We start from the raw sequence: 18,569 nt of genomic DNA, 5'->3' as shown, positions 1-18,569 counted from the left end.
AGTATATTTCGAATCTTTTACCTAGTTATAACTGCAAAAGGGGCCAACCTGAAGTCAACTTATGCAGAAGTATGGGTATTTTTTATTTATTTTTTGTTCCCATTAATACTTAGCTAGGTGGATGCAGCATCGGACATGTCCCCCCCCCCCCCCCCCCCGGCGCCTCTACACTGAAAATGGAGCGGTCAAACACTGCCGATCACTCGGTTCTCACAGCTCCCCGAGCAGAGAGCTGCCGACTATCAGTCACAGCTCTCTGCTCTTCACACTCTTCACTCATTGGAGCTCTGAGCTGTGGAGGGGCGGGGAGCAGCAGTCTCATGCTCCCAGCGGCTCGTTGAGAGGCTAAGACGGGTGTTAGTCCAGGCACCTGGCGGATCCAGGCTTCATGGTCGGGATGATGCGGTGTCTGGACTGATCTAGGTGATGTAAAGTCTCCTCTCTTCTGAAAACGGGTTACAGGAGTGCAAAACGAATTGGCTTTGGTTGGACTTCACCTTTAGGGCAGGTCCACACTATAAGCCGATGCTGATCGCACAGGAGCGCTGTGCTTCCCTGTTCCCTGTTTCAGGGATGAATCAGGGCCAATTCTATGCCTGAATTCGGCCCTGAAACTGAGCCAAAGATGCACAGTGCACTCCACAGCCGCAACGGAGATATGTGAACCGGCTCTATAGGGAGCCAATCACATTCTCCTACTATGCGAATTGAATGCGGGGAAACCTGCATATAATTGGCATAAATGTGAACAGGGCCTCAATTTTATGAATAATGTTCCACTTTAGTTCAAACTTAGAAAAGTTTCAACTGAGGAAGACACGTCATCCCTGTGTCGACATGCGTTGGGGAGGGGACAGGATGGAGTAGAAAGCTAAACGCTAAACACGAGCGGCTGTGGAGGAACGTATGGACTCACAACCTCATTGGATTTTTATCACTTTTGGCTGATATAGAGTGGTGCGCTAGAAGCACCTACAAAGTGTGAGTACCCTTTGTGATTATATTTTTAATAAAACTTGTTTTAAACAATAAAGCCCTATCTAGCCTTATCTTTCTTATTTGCACTGATGATAACTTCACCGAACAGCTCCGGATCTCAGTCCATATTTCACAGAACCCAGGGGTGGTTCAACTGCGCTGTTAGACCCCTTTCACACTGGGGCGCTTTGCAGGCACTACAGCGCTAAAAATAGAGCCTGCAAAGCGCCCTGAAAGAGACGCTCCATTCACTCCAGTGTGAAAGCCCCCGAGGGCTTTCACACTGGAGCGGTGCGCTGGCAGGGCGGTAAAAAAAAAGTCCAGTTAGCAGCATCTTTGGAGCGGTGAAGAAGCAGTGTGTATACCGCTCCTCCACACGGTCGGAATTTCCGACCAGAAGCTCACCTCGGACTTGTGCTGGCCGAATTTGCGATCGTGTGTACAGGGCATAAGACTTTCTTTACAGTGCACAGCGCGGCGCATTGTTTTGATGGTTGTTCCACTTTAGTTGGTCTGTGTATCTTTTCCTTTCTAATACACTTGGTAATGCAGTATCGCCACCTAGTGGGCAAATGTAAGAATTGTTGGTGGAATTCCCGTTACATCCTCTGTTTATTGTTGGTCATGTCACTTTGTACCTTTTTGTCCCACATACAGTCAGTAAAGGTCATGCGAACATCACTGTGGGGTTGATTTACTAAAGGCAAAAAGAGTTTAGTAAATTAGGTGAAGCTTCACTTTGCAAAGAATACCCAATCACCTGCAAGGAAAAAAAAAGCATGTTTGCTTGCGCTTGATTGGATAGTGAAAGTCAGCAGAGCTTCTGCTCATTTAAAGAGGAAGTAAACCCTGATGAGTTTACTTCCTCTTTCATTCCCTGCAAAGGCAAAGCATAATGGACTACTATGCATCGCATAGTAGCCCATTATGTGTCACTTACCTGACACAGGAGCCAGCGATGTCACCGCTGTCCCCTGTAGTCCCGAGCATCCATCTTTTCGGTGGGGTCTCGCAGCTCCGCCGCTGTCATTCGGCGGAGCCGCGATGACGTCACTCCCGCGCATTCGCACGGGAGCCGACACGCGCGGCAGCTCCATTGTTGGAAATGCCTCGCTCAGTGCGCCTGCGCGCCGCTGTCTACGGCGCATGCGCCGTAGACAGCGGTGCCTGTCTTCGGGCAAATATCTCCTAAACCGTATAGGTTTAGGAGATATTATTTGGACCTACAGGTAAGCCTTAATCTAGGCTTACCTGTAGGTCAAAGTGGTTTGTAAGCGTTTACAACCACTTTAAGCTCTGGAGCAACTGCACTTGCAGAGTACACAGTCAATTTTCCTTTAGTAAATCAACCCCCTTTATGTCCTAGAGTGGCAACGCTCACTCATTCACTGTATCTGTGGAGAGATGGTTTGTTACATTAGGCTGCTCTCCTACAGACACGTCCTCCTCTCTTCACCACCATTTTAAGGGAGTGGAGGGGATTTGTAGTTTACAGAAGATAGCCTGTAAAGAAGGCAGGGCCGGTGCTACCACTAAGCAAACTAGGCAATCGCCTAAGGCGCACTGCTGCCTAGGGGCGCCCGGACACTGGTTTGCTGCAGCATGTAACTAACTCAGTCTCAGGCAGATCGGTAGTGTAATTAGAGGCGCAGTGCAGCACTGGAGCCAGTGCTAGAGGAAGCAGAGCCAATGCTTCCTGTATAGCGCCACCTCCTTTCACATGGGCAAGGAAAAGGGGGTGCAGTCAGGGGTGGAGCCAGTGAGGGTGGCAAAATGGGATTTTGCCTAGGATGTCAAAAGTTTTTGCACCAGCCCTGAAAGAAGGTAATGTGGTGATTTCCAGCAATATCAAGGGGTATTTTCTGTTCTTGCTAAACATGGTTTAAGCCTAAAAAATTTAAATAAATGCAGCCATCATACTTAAAGCGGAGTTCTACCCATAAAATTAACTTTACATTATTCAGCAGCAATAAACATAACCAACGACATTTCGGAAAATATTTATTTTTTTACTTACTTTTTCATGCCTGTTGCTATGTGGTCCCTTGTGGTCCCTTGTAATCTGCCCCTCTTCACGGCACCTGACGTCGAAGTGTGTTACCATTTCCCAGGAGTCAGAGGGCTAAAATCGCGGTATTTCAAAACCAGAAGTGATGCGGGCAAGGTGTCAGGGCTGGGCTCTCAGCTATTCCTTCTCTGAGTTGGCTGCTCAGCTGCCGGCTAATTGCCAGCTTCTATCTCTCCACAGTTACTCAGCTGTTGATGATATTCTGCTCATCAGTCCTGTCTACTTAAGCTGTCCAGTCCAGAGGTGCTCTGCCTTCGCCCTGGTCAACATCACAGAGACTATCTCCTGCATTTCTGTTCAAGACTTGCTTTTCTGACATCCCTTCTGGCTCCAGATCCTGCTTGCTGTTCCGCTACATTGATCCCTGACTTCTGGCTTGGCTGACTATCCGTTCCGGTTACCGAACTCTGGCTATGTTTTGACTACGTTCGTTCTTTTTACTTTTATTATTAAACAAGTGTGATTTAACTCTACTTCTGTTTCGGCCTGATTTCATGGTTTCTGACACAAGGGCGACTTTGCGATGGCAACCTGTGAAGTTTCCTGCGCCGCTACGCATGCATATAATGCCGCGTACACACGATCAGATTGTCCGGCGTACTTAGTCTGCCGAAACGCATTTCAGCGGACAATTCGATCGTGTGTGGGCTTCAGCAGACTTTTCCAGTGTGAAGTCCGGCGGACTAAGAAAGTATTTTTGCACTCCAATCTTCCCGTCGGACTTGGGTTTCAGCGGACAATACGTTCGTCAGTATGCTAGTACGGCGGACCAAGAATGACGCATGCTCAGAAGCAAGTACGAAAAAGGAAGCTATTGGCTACTGGCTATTGAACTTCCTTTTTCTAGTCCCGTCGTATGTGCTGTACGTCATCGCGCAAGCGAACATCGGACTTTCTGTGTGTCCGTGTGTGGCCGTTCGGTAGAAAGTCCGCCAGACTATCCGCCGGATTGTATGTCGGACTAAGTACGCCAGACAATTCGATCGTGTGTACGCGGCATAAGAGCTACTGCACATACGCGAGAATGGGCCGGTGCACGCTGGGAATACAGCAGCACCGTATCCTGGAAGTTTATGCTTGTGGGCTTCGCCTGCCCACAAGTAAGATGGGAATGCCTGAGCAGGATGGATCAAAGGTAACTTTTTAAATAAAATATAATAATGTAATAAATGCCATGCTAATGACAAGACTAACCAATGGTAAATATACATTATGTAATAGTAAGAGTTAGATAAAAAAAAAAAAAATGATATATGTGGTTGGCATTCCGTTTTAAGAGCCGGTAAGCCACAATATATAACATTTTTCTTCTCGGCTTTAGATATACTTTGACCTGCAGCACAAGCCCTGCTGATAAAAAGTCTGCGTTGAAGGTGCACATGTCTTGGATAATCTTTCTTACAGAAAGGTCAGCAATGTATACCAAAGGGATGCTTACCTGTTTGCTGACAATAAAACAAATTTGCTCAGGAGCTTTGATAACAAGCCATAGTCCGGGTACAAGAACACATATAAGCCGGGGGCACAGGAGGACATCCCAAGCCTCCAATCATTTTTAAGAAGATGTTCTTCTTCAAAAAAAAAAACATTACCAGATTGTTTCTCACTGATAGCCACACGGAGATAAGGTGGTGGTCAAAGAAATATTTTTATTTTATTTTTTTTTAAGAAAAATGTTGCTAATTGGAAAAATAATAAATAGTGCACATGACTCTGTGGTCAAAGTAGACATGATGGAGGCCTACACAGGATCCATAATTTGGTGTCATATGAAGACAAAACATCTCAAGACATGCAAGAAAACCATCATTTTCTTGGACAAAAACATCGTTACATAGGTACATAATTAGTCAGGTTGAAAAAAGACACAAGTCCATCTAGTTCAACCATAAAAATGAATAAATAAAAAATAATATCAAACAATCCCATACAGGCATACCCCACTTTTAAGTACACAATGGGGTTTATTTGCTAAAGCTGGAAAGTGCAAAATCAGGCTCACTTCTGCATAGAATCCAATGAGCTTCCAGGTTTTATTCCCAAAGCTTAATTGAACAAGCTGGGGTTAGAAGCTCATTGGTTTCTATGCAGAAGTGAGCCTGATTTTGCACTTTCCAGCTTTGGTAAATAAGCCCCATTGTGTACTTAAAAGTGGGGTATGCCTGTATACACAATCCTATACCCATCGTTGATCCAGAGGAAGCCGAAAACCCCCAGAAAAGCATGATCCAATTTGCTACAGCAGGGGAAAAAATTAATTCCTGATCCCCGAGAGGCAATCAGATTTTCCCTAGATCAACTTTACCTATAACTGTCAGTACCCAGTTATTCCACATTTTTATAGCTCTTAGCCCGTGTACACACGGTCGGACATTCCAACAACAAAATCCGTCGGATTTTGTCCGACGGATTTTGTCCGAAACTGGTGTTGCATACACACGGTCGGACAAAGTTGTCGGAAAATCCGATCGTTCATAGCGTGATGACGTAATTTAGTTACGACGGGACTACGTTCAGGCTAGTAGCCAATAGCTTTGGTCTTGGAATTTGATCTGAGCATGCGTGGCACTTTGTCCGATCGGAATTCTCTACAAACGATCGGACAAAGTCCGATCGGATCATGTTGTCGGAAAATTTTATAGCCAAGCTCTCAAACTTTGTCCGTCGGATATTCCGACGGAAACAGTCCGATGGAGCCCACACACGGTCGGATTATCCGACAAAACTGACCTATCGGACATTTTCCGTCAGAATATCCGACCGTGTGTACAAGGGCTAATGCCCTGTACACACCTGTGAATTTCCGATGGAAAATGTGCGATCAGATCGTGTTGTTGGACAATCCAATCGTGTGTGGGCTCCATTAGACTTTTTCCGTCGGAATTTCTGACACACAAAGTTTGAGAGCAGGATGTAAAATTTTCCGACAACAAAATCCTATAGTTTAAATTCCGATCATGTGGAGGCAATTCCGACGCACAAAGTGCCATACATGCTCAGAATAAATTAAGACAGAGACCACAGCTATTGGCTACTGGCCCGTTTATTGTCCCGACGTACGTGTTGTACATCACCTCGTTAAGAACGATCAGATTTTCCTACAAAATCTGAGGGATTTTGTTGTCCGACCGTGTGTATAGGGCATTACTGTGAAGAAACCTTTCTGTATTTGGAGATTAAATCTCTTTTCCACTAGACGTAAAGAGTGCCCCCTTGTCCTCTGTGTTGACCGTAAAGTAAAAAACACAACACCAAGTTCACTATATGGACCCCTCATGTATTTATACGTGGTGATCATATCCCCTTTATTCTCCTCTTCTCAAGAGAGAATAAATTCAGTTCCTCTAATCTCTCCTCATAGCTGAGTTCCTCCATGCCTCTTATCAGTTTGGTTGCCCTTCTCTGCACTTTCTCCAGTTCCCTGATATCCTTTTTGAGAACTGGAGCCCAAAACTGAACGGCATATTCCAGATGAGGTCTTACTAATGATTTGTACTGGGGGGGGCAAAATGATCTCTCTCTCTCTGGAGTCCATACCTCTCTTAATACAGGAAAGGACTTTGCTCGCTTTGGAAACCGCAGCTTGGCATTGCATGCTATTATTGAGCTTATGATCTACAAAAACTCCCAGATCCGTCTCCACTATGGATCCCCCCAGTTAGGCTGCTTTCACACTGGGGCGGTATTCAGGCGTTACAGCGCTAAAAATAGCGCCTGTGTAACGCCTGAAAAAAACCGGCCCCTTTAACTCCAGTGTGAAAGCCGGAGGGCTTTCACACTGGAGCGATGCGCTGGCAGCACGGTGAAAAAAGTCCTGCCAGCCGCATCTTTGCAGCGGTGAAGGAGCGGTGTATTCACCGCTCCTATACCGCTGCTACCCATTGAAATCAATGGGACACCGCGGCAATACCGCCGGCAAAGCGCCGCTGCAGCGGCGCTTTGCGGGCGGGTTTAACCCCTTTTCGGCCGCTAGCGGGGGTTAAAACCACCCCGCTAGCGCCCGCGCACCGCCGCTAAAACGACGGTAAAGCGCCGCTAAAAATAGCGGCGCTTTACCGCCGACGCTGCTCTCGCCCCAGTGTGAAAGCAGCCTTATACTAGCATGCTTAGCCCCCAAGTGCAGAACTTTACATTTCTCAACATCAAACCTCATCTGCCAGATAGTCGCCCAATTAGACAGAGCATTGAGGTCAGCTTGTAAATTGGAGACATCCTGTAAGGACATTATTCCACTGCATAGCTTGGTGTCATCTACAAAGACGCAAATGATAAAACGTATTTAAATCATGCAATAAAAGGGTTAAACTAACATATTCATAACCACAGATATATTTTGTTGACTCGCACCAGATAGACATGTGCAGAGCGAAAAAATGTGTTTAGCTTAATTTCGGTTAGTTATTTACATAAATTTGTTTAGTTAACCTGTTCCCATCCGCGCTATAGCTGAATGACGGCTACAGCGTGGACCTACATTGCATCATTGACCCGTCAATAGGCATCCTCCCCTTTGTACGCTCGGTGCGTGCTGTATTCACCGAGTCAATGAGACTCGAGTGACCAAAGATCGGAGTAAGGGCCCCTTACCATGTGATCAGCTGTCAGCCAATCACAGCTGATCGTGTTATGTAAACAGAAGATCGGCAATCTTTTTTTCTCCTCACACTGACAGCATGAGGAGAATAAAAGCCAATCACCGGCTTTTGTGTAAGGGACATTGGTCCCAAAGAGGAAGAGGCACAGCTGCCTCATCTGTGCCAACCAGTACCGCCTGCCAGTGCCACCTGCCAATGCCCACACAGTACATATCAGTGCCCACCAGTGTATATCAGTGCCAACTATCATGGCCCAGGAGTGCCACCTATCAATGTCCACCAGTGGTGCCAATCAATGCCTCATTAATACCACCTAGCAGTGATGCCTATCAGTGTCACCTACCAGTGCCCATCACTGTCCATCACTGCCACCTATCAGTGCCAGCTATCAGTGCCACCTATTAGTGCCCTTCAGTGCCACCTGTCAATGGCCATCAGTGCCACCTAATCAGTGCCCACCAGTGATGCCTACCAGTGCCCACCAGTGACGCCTATCAGTGCCCACCAAGGCCGCCTTATCAGTGCCCATCAATGCAGCCCATCAGTGCCCCTCTGTGCAGCCTCATCAGTGTACATCAATGAGGCTGCTTTCACACTGAGGCAATTTACAGGCGCTATAGCACTAAAATTAGCACCTGTAAAGAGCCTCTCCTCTCACTCCAGTGTGTAAGCCTGAGGACTTTCACACTGGAGTGGTGTCCGGCACCCAACTTACTCTATCTGCACCACACTACTATGCCTAGTAACCCACACTGTGAAGATGGATGTCAGCTCTCCCTGACTCTAAAGGTCACCATTGGGTCTCTAGGGGGTCGAGGCCAATGCAGCAGCTATCCAATACATGATCCAGCACTTTTGCTAATTGGCAGTGCCCAAGTGACAGGGTCTTTAAAATCTTTAAAATTAGATGTTCTGAAATTCTGACTGGATGATAATTATTTTGTCTCATTTGAGCAAATGTGTGTGATTATATGTTCATTTCCCATTAGGGGCACACTGAAAGGCACAATTGTTGCTCGTTTGCATTTTTCACCTACTAGAGGTTCCCCTCTGCTCCTTGAACAAATCTATATTTTCCTATCTTCTATAGATAGATTAGAAGAGCTGGCAGTGCAAAGTACAAGTTAGGAAAAGGTTAGGAGCTCTGTGCGTTGCATTGAATCACATATGGTAATGCACATCTTTTTCTGCATTAAAGTGCATTGCATTAGGGCAGTCTAATCCAAATACAGGCTGGCAATGCAACAAAAGGTCAAAAAGCAGACATGTTTTTTTTGGACGTTATGCTCATTTGCACTAGCGGTTGGGGGACAGTAAAACCCTGCAGTTGAGCTGCGCTTTAACTGCCCTCCAAATTCTATCCCCTAAAGCTACAGAGGCGGTGGCCGGGGGGGGGGGCGGGTTGGGGGATGTGCATGTGCACAATCGTTAGCCTGCCGATCGCGACTCATTCAGGTGAATAGGGCCATTCTGCAAGCGCCCTGCAACCGTGTGCAGTGCAGTGCTAGTGCGGGAAACAAGGGGTTAAAGCAGGCAGTAAGCAGGTGATACGACGCCTCTTCACTGCCTGTCAAATGCTCTCTGAAGTGCGATCTGAATGCAGATTCAGAGACCAAAGTTCATATGAAGGAGACCTAAAGCTAAGGTCACACTAGCATATAAAAAAAAACAGGTGTTTCATTTGCATTTTTTAAGCCTCGTGAATGCCGGTCAACGCTGTGTGAAAATAATGTGCGTTGCAACGGACAGGGTTGTTCACATGGTCAAGTGTGCGTTGCTTTGCGCTGCATCACGCATTTTGTCTTGTGGTGGGACTGTACTGGAAGAGCTGCCCAATGCAGTCCCACCCTTGCTGGTGTGCATGAGCCCCTTTCTGTGTGTTGTGGGGCCCTGCACTACATCAGAGCTATGTGACCTTTGTCAAAATGAACACACATAATTTGCGTTGTGGCAGTGTGCATTATGGGCTGCTTCCCTACCCCTGTGCCAAGACAAGGTGTAGGCAAGAGGGATGAATGCCCAGGGCATGCTGGTATAATGTGAGCTGGGGGGTGATGCAAGGAGATTGGGGGTGGGAATTAGTGTTTGGAGGGTGAATTTGGGGGACAGCGGTGGGTAAGAATTGTTTTAGATGGCTACATTTGGGGGAAAGGGCTAGGAGTAGTGATGTGGCAGGGATTTGTGTTGGGGGGGGGGGTTCAGGAGGAGGATTTATGGTAGGAATTTGGGGGGGGGTTGTACTAGAAGAGGTCACATGGTAGAGGGGGGAGGGAATTTGTGCTAGGAGGGGAAATTCCCTTCTTGGGCAGATGATTGGGGGGTATTTGTGCTAAGAGGGGAAGATGGGGGGGATTTTTGTTGGGGGGGATTTGTGCTAGGAGGGGGGGGTTGAGAGGATTTGTGATGGGAAGGGGGCTTTGGAGTCGGGTGGAGGACTTTTGCTTGGAGAGGAAATTTTAGGGGTAGAGGATTTGGGCTAGGAGGGGTGATTTTTTTTGGAGGGGAGATTTTTTGGGGAGAGAAAGGATTTGAACTGGGGGGTGGGGTGGGAAGGGAAGGATGAATATTTCTGCTGGGGGGGGGGGGTTTTACTGGGAGGAGGGGGAATTTAAAGTTAGGGGGTAAGCATACAGATTAGTGCTCAATTTTTTTTTGGGGGGGGGGGGGGTGATTTTTGCTGACACATAATGCTCCTACATATGGGGGGAGGGCGCCATTTGGCATGCTTGTCCTGGGCTCTAAATTACCTTTTCCCGGCACTGCCTGCATGCCACATGCCTGTCAAATTTAGACGAGCATCTGTGTCCATACAGCCGATGAGCCTCTATAGCAGAGGCCTTCAAAACAATGGCCCTCCAGTTGTTCAGGAACTACAATTCTCATCATGCCTAGTTATTAGGGATGAGCTTCGTGTTCGAGTCGAACGCATGTTCGACTCGAACATCGGTCGTTCGTGCGTTCGCCGAATTCCGAACGTTTGGGCCGTTCGTGGCAAAATTCGTGTGGCCCACAATGCACTGCGATGGCGCAATGCATTGCTGTCTCACGATTGGCCAAGCATGCACTGTGACCCCGCATGCTTGGCCAATCGCAGCGCCAGTAGCGGGAAGAGCAATGGTTGGTCACAGGCATCCTGCCTGTGGCCAATCATAGCTCAGACAGTGTAGTGCACGCCCCACACTATATAAAGCTGCCTTTCAGGCGGCCTCGTGTAGTGTTTGTTAGCATCTGAAGCAGTGGGTGTTCTGTGTACCTTCAACACAGTTACACACCAATCGTTTTTGGCTGATTTACTATTTTGCTCTTGTGTAGTGGTTACTGTCTGTGCCCTGACCGCAGTATACACCACTATATTCACCTCACCTATATAGCTAGTGATCTATCTTTAATAATAGAGCTTGCAGTCAGTAGTGTTAGTGCGTGCTGTCTGCGTGCTCTGTACCCAGTACATACCACTATATACACCTACATAGCTGTTCTCTATTTGAGCCCGATTGTCATTTGCTGGAGTTATTGGAAGTTGTGTGTGCCTCCAGCACAGCACAGTATACAGCTGTATATGCCCCTTTAACTCTGCTGTTTTCTTGTTATTGTCTGCGTGCCCTGACCGCAGTATACACCGTGATATTCACCTCACCTATATAGCTAGTGGTCCATCTTTAACAATAGAGCTTGCAGTCAGCAGTGTCACTCAGGAGATAGTGCGTGCTGTGTGCCTGCTCTGTACCCAGTACATACCGCTATTATCTACCTACATAGCTGTTCTGTATTTGGGCCCGATTGGCATCTGCTGGAGTTATTGGAAGTTGTGTGTGCTTCCAGCACAGCACAGTATACAGCTGTATATACCCCTTTAACTCTGCTGTTCTATAAAAAAGGCATCTGCAGGAGTTAGTGGGTGTTGTGTGCCTCCAGCACAATATAAACTACCCAACTACTGTTTTACCCAACTCCCTTCAGGCCATTACCATGTCTGGAAGGCCAGCAAGGAGAGGCAGACAGGCGCGAGCCGATAAAAGAGGGCAAGCAGGCTCTGTGTCTAGAGACAACAGTGCTGGTCGGGGGCGCGGTGCATTGTCATCAGCACGTGGCCATGGGACATGCTTGTCCTTCTTTTCTGCAGCTGGACATGTTGAACCGCAACATGCCAACGACTTGGTAGAGTGGATGACCAAGCCCTCTTCATCCTCCTCATCCTCTCTCACCCAGTCTCAGGGTAGTAGAAAAGCAGCTGCCAACACATCGTCGTCCCTCCTCTCAATGTCATCATCAGTGACTCCTTCCCTAGACCCACCACGTCCTCCTGAGGAGTCTCCTGAACTCTTTGAGCACAGTGTTGGGTACATGCTCCAGGAGGATGCCCAGTGTTTGGTGGGCTCTGATGATGACACTCAGCTAGAGGAAGGCAGTAGCGTGAGCACAGAGAGAGGGGATGCTCAAGAAGGACAGCAATCTGGCAGTAATGTTCCACAAGCTGCAGCATACTGCCAGGTTTGCTACAGCGATGAAGAGGGAGGGGATGATGAGGGCACTGACTCCACATGGGTGCCTGGAAGGAGGGAGGAGGAGGAGGAGGAGGAGGAGGAGGAGGCACATGTCCAACGAGGCAGGATGCCCTCCGGGGGCCAGCTTAGGGGCAGCACACCGACTGAATCACACCGCAGAGCTCCGCCTGCGCAGAGCGCTTCCTCTGCGCAGAGCGCTTCCTCTGCGCGTTATTCTAAAAGTTCTTTGGTGTGGGCCTTTTTTGAGACGAGTGCATCAGATCGCACCGCTGCTATTTGCAACATATGTCTCAAGCGTATCTCACGTGGCCAAAACATCAGCCGCTTGGGCACCACATGCTTGACCAGACATATGTTGACCTGCCATGCAGCTCGTTGGCAAGCATACCTCAAAGACCCACACCAAAGAACAAAGCGGACCTCTCCTTGCTCCTCATCAGCTGGCATCTCCAACCCCACTAGACCTTCAGTCCTCTCTGAAACCTGCTCTGAGAGGAATGAAGGTGTAGAATTAGGTGTGTCACAGCCAAGTGCTTCCGGGAACTCTGCTAGTGGTACATCCACGTCCGATTATAGCAGACAAATGTCCCTGCCCCAGCTGCTGGAGAGGCGGAAGAAATTTACTCCCAGCCATCCACATGCCCAGCGGTTGAATGCTAGCTTGGCTAAATTGCTAGCACTTCAACTGCTGCCTTTTCAGTTGGTAGATTCGGCCCCCTTCCGTGAGTTTGTACAATGTGCGGTTCCTCAGTGGCAGGTCCCCAAACGCCACTTTTTCTCACGGAAGGCAATTCCGGCTCTCTACCGGCATGTGGAAGGCAATGTCCTTGCCTCGCTGGACAGGGCGGTCAGCGGTAAGGTGCATATTACCGCTGACTCATGGTCCAGCAGGCATGGACAGGGACGTTACCTGTCTTTCACGGCCCATTGGGTCACTCTTCTGGCTGCTGGGAAGGATGCAGGACAAGGTGCAGTAGTATTGGAGGTTGTTCCGCCACCACGCCTCCAAAATGCTACTATTGGTTGTGACACACCTCTCTCCTCCACCCCCTCCTCTTCTTCTTCCTCCACGGCCTCTTCCAGTGCTCTGTCCTCAGAACCAGCGGTGCTCCGTAGGCGTTGCAGGGGCTACGCAAGTACGCAGGCAAAACGATGCCATGCCGTGCTTGCGCTGGTTTGTTTGGGGGACAGGAGCCACACTGGGGCGGATGTTTTGTCAGCTCTGCAGGGGCAGGCCGAGAGGTGGTTGACGCCACGCCAGCTTAAGCCAGGAATGGTGGTTTGCGACAATGGCACCAACCTCCTCTCCGCCCTCCGACAGGGACAACTGACCCATGTGCCCTGTGTAGCTCACGTCCTTAACCTGGTGGTGCAGCGGTTCTTGGGCAGGTACCCCGGCTTACAGGATGTCCTGAAACAGGCCAGGAGAGTCTGTGTGCATTTCCGCCGATCATTTAATGCCTGTGCTCGGCTGGCTGAGCTCCAAAAGGAGTTGAACCTGCCCAAGAACCGCCTTATATGTGACATGCCCACCAGATGGAACTCAACATTGGCCATGCTGCAGCGGCTGCACACGCAGCAGAGGGCCATCAATGAGTACCTGTGCGACTACGGCACCAGGACAGGGTCAGGAGAGCTTGGTTTTTTCTCACCACGCCAGTGGGGCATGATCAGGGATGCATGCACTGTCCTGTCACCGTTTGAGGAGGCCACAAGGATGGTGAGCAGTGACAGTGCATGCATCAGTGACACTATACCTCTTGTCCACCTCTTGGAGCATACGCTGCGTGGAATAATGGACAGGGCACTTGAGGCAGAACAGAGGCAGGAAGAGGAGGACTTCCTTGCCTCTCAAGGCCCCCTTTATCCAGACAGTGTTCCTGCTGTGCCACCCATCACACAGGAAGAGGGTGAGGAGGTGGAAGAGGAGGAGGAGGATGATTGTGTCAGCATGGAGGTGGAGGCTGGCACTCAGCATCAGCAGCAGCAGTCTTATAGGGATGATTTACAGTCCCAAGAAACACGTGGACTTGTACGTGGCTGGGAGGAGGTAGCTGCGGATCATGTTGTCCTTAGTGACCCAGAGGACTCCGGACCGAATGCCTCAGCTAACCTACGCTGCATGGCCTCCCTGATCCTGCAAAGCCTGCGGAAGGATCCTCGTATTCTTCGGATCAAGGAGAGGGACCATTACTGGCTGGCCACTCTCCTTGATCCACGGTACAAGGGTAAGGTTGCCGACCTTATCTTGCCATCGCAGAGGGAGCAGAGGATGAGACATCTCCGGGAGGCCTTGCAGAAAGCTCTGTGCAACGCGTTCCCAGAGACTGGGAGGTCACAAACTCCTGGTCCTGGACAACGTGTTGCTGAGGCATCAGTCAGAAGGAGCGGTGGAGAAGGTGGCCGTCTGACTGATGCGTTCAGACAATTTTTTAGTCCGCAGCCCCAAGGTATGATTGGTTCCAGCACCCATCGCCAGCGTCTAATTTACATGGTGCAGGAATACCTAGGGGCAAGGTCAGACTTGGACACCTTTCCCACTGAAAATCCTCTGGCTTACTGGGTCTTGAGGATGGATCACTGGCCAGAGCTTGCACAGTATGCAATTGAGCTCCTGGCCTGTCCTGCATCCAGCGTTCTTTCGGAACGCACCTTCAGTGCTGCTGGTGGCTTCGTTACCGATCACAGGGTGCGCCTGTCCACCGAATCAGTTGATCGACTGACCTTCATCAAGATGAATCAGTCTTGGATCACCCACAGCTACCAAGCACCTGAAGCTGATGTAACCGAATAATTTTTTTTGAAATACCACATCCCTTCAAGACTGCCTATGCTGATGCTGAGTGACTGTCCTGTTATGTTGATTGTCTATCCTCTTCCTCCTCCGCTGATATGTTGGAAGAACATTTTTGGTTCTGGGTGATGCCAGCAGCCCAATTTTTCTGCCCCTGTTTAACAGGGGTGTTTAAGTACAATTTTTGATGCAATGCTTTGCAGCAGGGCTAATTCCTGCAAAAAAACTAGAGTGTATGGCAGAGGTTGCAGTGTGATGGCACCAGTGCCTAAGGCCCAATTTTTCTGCCCCTGTTTAACAGGGGCGTTTAAGTACAATTTTTGATGCAATGCTTTGCAGCAGGGCTAATTCCTGCAATAAAACTAGAGTGTATGGCAGAGGTTGCAGTGTGATGGCACCAGTGCCTAAGGCCCAATTTTTCTGCCCCTGTTTAACAGGGGCGTTTAAGTACAATTTTTGATGCAATGCTTTGCAGCAGGGCTAATTCCTGCAATAAAACTAGAGTGTATGGCAGAGGTTGCAGTGTGATGGCACCAGTGCCTAAGGCCCAATTTTTCTGCCCCTGTTTAACAGGGGCGTTTAAGTACAATTTTTGATGCAATGCTTTGCAGCAGGGCTAATTCCTGCAATAAAACTAGAGTGTATGGCAGAGGTTTCAGTGTGATGGCACCAGTGCCTAAGGCCCAATTTTTCTGCCCCTGTTTAACAGGGACATGTAATTACAATTCTTGATATAATATTTCACAGGAGGGCCCCTTCCTGTGCCCACCCAGAGTAACTGTGAGGACTTATAGTGTTGTGGCACCAGCACCACAACCACCAAAGGTCAATTTTTCTACCACTGTTCAACAATGGCATGTAATTACAATTCTTGATATAATCGTTCACAGCAGGGCGCTCCAGCGGCCACCAAGAGTCACTTTGAGGGCTTACAATGTTGTTGCAAAACCAACACCTTGTTCCGCCATTTCTGCAGAGCATATAGGGCAGGCCCCTACTTTCAAACATCCAATTTACAAACATCTCCTACTTGCAAACGGAAGGAGACAACAGCAAGTGAGATGAAAAAAGATGGACGACAAAACAAATTATACAGGGGTGATAACCCTTCCCTATGTTTTCCAAAAAGCTTAAAGATATTTTTTTTGACTGGAGCTACACTTTAAAAATGTACCGCTTGAAAATGACAAACAGATTCAACTTAACACAACAAACCTACACAGTCCCTGTCTTGTTTGCACCGCCTGTATACTGCTGTTCTGAGTATATAGGGCCTGGGGGCCACACGCATTTCCTTTTTTTAATATGGGTACGGGGTTCCCCTTAATATGCGTACAAGACCCAAATAGGCTGGTAATGGGCAGGGAGGGCTACCCATGCCATTTTTCTGAATGATTTTCAACCATATTACAGGAACCAGATATAACATTAAAACCGCAAGCAGTTTTAAATGGTGTTATTTCTGTTTAATGTCATTTTGTGCAGGGACTGTTCTAAACACGGGAAACACGTGGCACTTCACAGGCATACTATAGACACCCCCCAGGCACCATATTTAAAGGAATATTTCACTTTTTTTTTTCACTTTAATCGTCATTAAAATCAGTGCTCCCGCCAAAACGGTAGTTTTTAAAACTTTTTTTTGCAGTGACCCATGTCCCCTGAGGCAGGAGGCAGATCGCCAAACCCTTTTTAGCACACTATCTTGCATATTAGCCGTTAAAATTAGCACTTTCCAATTCGAACGTTCGAGTCCCATAGACTTCAATGGGGTTCTAACGTTCGTGCAGAACGCGGGGGTCGTTCGCAAGTTCTGGTGCGAACCGAACCGGGGGGTGTTCGGCTCATCCCTACTAGTTATGTCTGTGAACGTCAGACTTTTACAATGCCTCATGGGATGGGCCATAGTTTGAGGATCCACAACAGGTGGAGGGCCGTAGTTTTAGGATCCGCAACAGCTAGAGGGCTGTAGTTTGAGGATCCCTGCTCTATAGGGTAGATGTAGAAATGCATCCCAGCCCCTGTTCACACCGGTGCGACTTGTCATGCGATTTGACAGTTCCAAATCGCATGACAAGTCACACCCCATTGCCAGCAATGGAACCGTACATATCGGCGTGAGCCATGTTGCAGCAATTATGTATAAAGGTTCCTGCACAACTTTTTACCGATTTCATTGGGACTTGCATAAACTACTGCTAAATAAAGTCAGATGTGCGGCTTTGAAATTGAGATAGCGTGATTTCAGAGCCCCAGCAGTGTAAACGGGGGCTAAATCTACCTTTGTTCTGAAGCATTAACCCACATTCAGATTGCACTTCAGAGACTATTGAAAGGTGGTGGGGAAGTGATGTGATGCCTCCTAGCCATCTACCATTTTTGCAGACAAATGCGTCGCAACCACGTGCATTGCATACTGTTGCAGGGTGTTTGTGCACTTCCCCATTTGCCTTAATGTGTCACATGCAGCAGGCTTGCCGCCCACAGATGGCTACATGTAGAGTAGAGTAAAGCGAAGTAAAGCGTGTAAACAGCCATGTCCTCTGCCTAATGCAGCTTAAAGCCGAGCTCCACCCAAAAGGGGAAACTCTGCCTCTCTACCATCCCCCCCCCCCCCCCCCAGCTGCCACATTTTGGCACCCTTTTGACAGGTACCCATTCCCACTTCCGGCTCACTTCGCCGTGGACAGACGTTTGGCCCTTCCTCCTTCTCTCAGCAGCTCGTCCATTGAGAAAGTGCAGCAACATTCACACATGCACAGTAGGAAACTGGTTGTGAAGTTTATTATAACTTTTTGCAAACAGGTAATTTTTCTCCTTCATTGATATGCACTAATGAGGCTTCACTGATGGGCACTGATAGGCTGCACTGTGATGATGAGGCTTCACTGATGGGCACTGATAGGCTGCACTGATGATGAGGCTTCACTGATGGGCACTGATGGGCCCTGATAGGCTGCACTGATAGGCACAGATAAGTCGGCACTGATAGGGCGACACTGATGGGCCCTGATAGATGGAATTGATGGGTGGCACTGATGGGCAGGACTGAAGGGCACTGATAGGTATCACTGATGGGCACTAGTAGGTAACACTGATAGGCAGTACTGATGATGAGACACTGATTAGTGGCATTGATAGGTGACACTGTGGTCACTGATAGATGGCACCATGGGCACTGATAGGTAGCGCCGTGGGCACTGGTAGGTGACACTGTGGGTACTATTAGTTGGTGCTGGTGGGCACTGGTAGGTGGCACTGTTGTGCACTAGTAGGTGGCACTGGCAGGTGGCACAGGAGGGCATAGATCACTCGGCAGAGGCTCTCCGTGATCGGGACTGATGTCCCTCTGAGAGCCACCGGTGATTGACTTTTTTTTCTCCTCAACGTGAGAAGAAAAAAATGCTGATTACCGGCTCTGTTTACATCACATAATCAGCTGTCATTGGCTGGCAGCTGATCAGGTGGTAAGGGGTTGGGATTGACCCCTTACTCTGATCTGCGATCAGCCGAGTCTCATGGACTTGCTGATCACAGAGGGCGCTGCACGCTCCCTGCATTGGGCACACAAACTGCTTGAGCACGGGGGGATGTCATATGACGGCCCCCCAGCAAAGTAGGTCTGCACT

Source organism: Lithobates pipiens, unplaced genomic scaffold (assembly GCF_037356315.1).
Source record: "Lithobates pipiens isolate NorthernLeopardFrog02 unplaced genomic scaffold, aLitPip1_a1.2 Scaffold_22, whole genome shotgun sequence".
Taxonomy (NCBI): domain Eukaryota; kingdom Metazoa; phylum Chordata; class Amphibia; order Anura; family Ranidae; genus Lithobates; species Lithobates pipiens.
The sequence above is the reverse complement of the archived record's forward strand: the minus strand, read 5'-3'. Positions refer to the sequence as shown.